The following is a 3,173-nucleotide window of genomic DNA, read 5'->3' as shown; positions in this document are numbered from 1 at the left end:
AGACGAAAGGAGCGGGGCGGCAGAGGGAAGGGAGAAGAAAGGGGAGGAGGCTGAGTGGGGGGAAGTGAGGCCGGAACGGGAGCGGGGTCGGAAGAGGTAGCGGACCCGCGAGGAGGACAGAGACCTTGCTGGGGCGCAGAAGCGCGGGAGGCTGCGCTGTAACTTTGCCCCCGCCCGCGGCGTCACCTGCCCCGGTTCTCCCCACAGCGGCCGGGGCACCCTCGGGCAGGCCGGACGCGCCAGCTGCGCTCGCTTTGTTTAGTCAAATGCAGGGACTGCAGGGCGGCGTCTGAGCTGCGGGAAGTTCCCCAAGCCTGCGAGTCACCCGTAGCCCCGCCTCGAGGCCCGGCTCCCGTCTCCCGGCTGCTGCCCCTCCCAAGCCTGCGAGTCACCCGGGGCCCCGCCTCGAGGCTCAGCTCCTTTCTCCTGGCTGCTGCCCCTGCACCAGGCGCCCGGCGGTGGATGCGGCCTGGATTTTGGGTCACCACCCATTCGCGGAAACCCTCTTCCGCACCTGCCTCCCCAGAGACCGCTGTTCGGGGCTCGCCCTAAAGGCTGGGAACTGTGTTCCTTTCCCAGCGCCCCCTCCACCCGGATGTACCAAACTACAGGAAACCCAATGAAGTTCTGGCTTTCCTGAAGACTACTTAGATGCTTTTTGTGACATACATCCTATTCTTCCCAAACGTTCTACCCCTTTGCCGCCCTACTTTGCTGGAGCCCTTAGAGTGTGTTTAGTGTCCCAGCTGGGTAACAGCACTCGGAGGAGGGGCGAAAGAAGACCTCACAAGGGCTGCCTGACGCCGCAGTCCTTGGGTGGTTGCAAAGCTCAGTCCTGAGTCAAGGGCCAAATTAACTAAAGGTTCAAAGTCCCTTTCATGCTGCAGGGGCGCTCACAAGCAATTCAGAGTGTTCCGCTAAGATGACCGCCCCTTCCGATGTTTTTCAACATGGAAGCATGTGTTGGTAATAGTAAAAACCTGGGAACAACTGTCTTAAATGTTCATCAGGGGAATGGATCAATGAAACGTGTTATAGCCATTTGATGGGATATGACGCAATAGTTTAAGTGAATGCATCATATCTGTTTGTACAGACATGGGGAGAGCCCAAAACAAGGTGCTGAGTAAAAGAGTAGGTTGCAGAATACAGTCTATACTGTTCACAGACCAAAGCTTCCATACAACGGCTTTAAAAGTCAAAGGGGATGAGTGCAAATGACAGTCTGCCACAGAGACAAGGAAGAATAGAGATGGGGAGCATAAGGAATGTTGTAAAGTTTTATGCCTTTTACTGGTAAATGGATTTGAAGCAAATGGCACAAGGTTAATTAACAACAGTCAATTCTGACTAGCAGATGCAGAGTTCTGTATTTTTCTATATTTTTCTATTTTCTCCAAAAAATATATTTATTGTGGCTGATGGGGAGCATTTTGAACAGGTCTGACTCTGTGACAGGGGTCGGCTAACTTTTTCTGTAAAGGGCCAGATAGTAACAATTTTAGGCTTTGCAAGCCATACTGTCTCTGTTGCAACTACTCAACTCTGCCATTCTAGCAGCCACAGACAAAAATAAGTGAATGGGCATGGCTGTGTTCCAGTAAATATTTACAGACACTGAAAGTTGAACTTCATGTATTTCTCACATGTCACAAAATATTATTTTGATTTTTCTTCAACCATTTAAAAATGTATAAACCATTGTTAGCTAGTGGGCCACATAAAAATAGGTGGCATGCCAGACTCAGCCCCTGGGCAAAAGTCTGGCAACCCCTGCTTTAAAGAAACCAAAATAGATACTGTTCATTTCCTGTTGCTTATTAAAATGTGCAATTCTATATGTTTACATTGTTACTAAATTGCCTGTTTTATTAGAACACTGTAGCTAACACAGGCAGACACTTAGATATATTGATACATACAGCTATGTAAAGAAGCCAGTTATGTGAGAAAGGTTAAGAAAGTGTCCATTCAAATCCAAACTCAAGCCCCAGACCCACTTCTGTCTGGAAGAATTTCCTGAAATGCTGTGACTAGGCCCTCCTTGACCTCTCCCCTCTCTGAGCTCCTACAGCAAGGACTCTTCCACTTATTTGATGCTCAGCCACCGTGTCTTCTTTAGTCTTTACTTTTCACTCCTGCATTGACTTGCCAATAGAGTTATTCATTCCCGGAATACAGATAGATACCACACTGAAACATTTGTTTACCTTCAACACTGCGGTAGAAAGCAGTGACTTTGGAGTCAGACCTAACTGAAATCCCAGCTTCGCTAGTTACCAGGTCTGTAAGCCTTGGATGAGTGTCTTTGGGTTCATCAGCTGTCAAATGAGGATAAAAACCTAGCTCACAGGCTCGGCTTGAGGTTAAATACAATACTGTGTGTAGGGTCCATTGATGGATAAATGGATAAAGAAGATATATTTATACACAATGGAATACTAGTTGGCCATAAAAAGAATGAAATCTTGCATTTGCAACAATGTGGTTGGAAGGTATTATGAAGGTATTATGTTAAGTGAAATAAATCAGAGGGTGAAAGACAGAAACAATATGATTTCACTCATATATATCTAAAAAACAGAAAAACAAAACAAAACTCTTAGACACAGAGAACACACTGGTGGTTACCAGAGGGGAAGGGGACTGGCGGTGAAGGAAATGAGTAAAGGGGACCAAGTGTATGGTGATGAACGGTGACTAGACTTTTGGTGATGATTACCGTGGGATGCACACAGACGTCAAATCATAATGCTGTACACCCGAAACATATAATGTTACATAACAAGTTTACCTCAAAAAAAAGATAATACCTCAGTGCTGGCACTTAAGCACTCAAAGGTGCTAACTATTAATATACTTTGCACAGAGCTAAAAACCCCATCAATTATGTGCCTTTCTTATTAAAGTGAATTGGAACAAAGCAGAGAAACCACAATTGCCTTTCACTGACATTCAGCCCCTCTTAAGATAGAAGTCGTCCCATTCAAGGGAACCGTTTTCTTCTTAGAGATATGAAAATAAAAATTGGCTTTGCTTTTTGAGTTTTTCTCCTCCAAGAACACCAGAAAAACCTATTCTAGGCAAACAGCTCTTGTTCTCTTGACAACACAAATTGCCAAGAAAATAAGTAAACAAAGCATCTGAATCTTATTTTCAAGAAAATTTGGATA

At 45.6% G+C, this 3,173-nt stretch overlaps 1 protein-coding gene across 1 annotated transcript in view; it reads right to left on the bottom strand.

Moving 5' to 3' along the window:
* The window catches only part of CAMKK2 (calcium/calmodulin dependent protein kinase kinase 2), a 51,954-nt gene extending 51,706 nt beyond the window's left edge, over window positions 1-248 (bottom strand). Inside the window, exon 1 of the mRNA XM_024758495.1 lies at window positions 125-248. The gene's annotated coding sequence lies outside the window, so the exon portion shown is untranslated. The remainder of the gene's footprint in view (window positions 1-124) is intronic.
* Window positions 249-3,173: the final 2,925 nt, after the last annotated feature.

Source organism: Neophocaena asiaeorientalis, unplaced genomic scaffold, assembly GCF_003031525.2.
Source record: "Neophocaena asiaeorientalis asiaeorientalis breed wild unplaced genomic scaffold, Neophocaena_asiaeorientalis_V1.1 scaffold77, whole genome shotgun sequence".
NCBI lineage: Eukaryota > Metazoa > Chordata > Mammalia > Artiodactyla > Phocoenidae > Neophocaena > Neophocaena asiaeorientalis.
The sequence above is the reverse complement of the archived record's forward strand: the minus strand, read 5'-3'. Positions and strand labels throughout refer to the sequence as shown.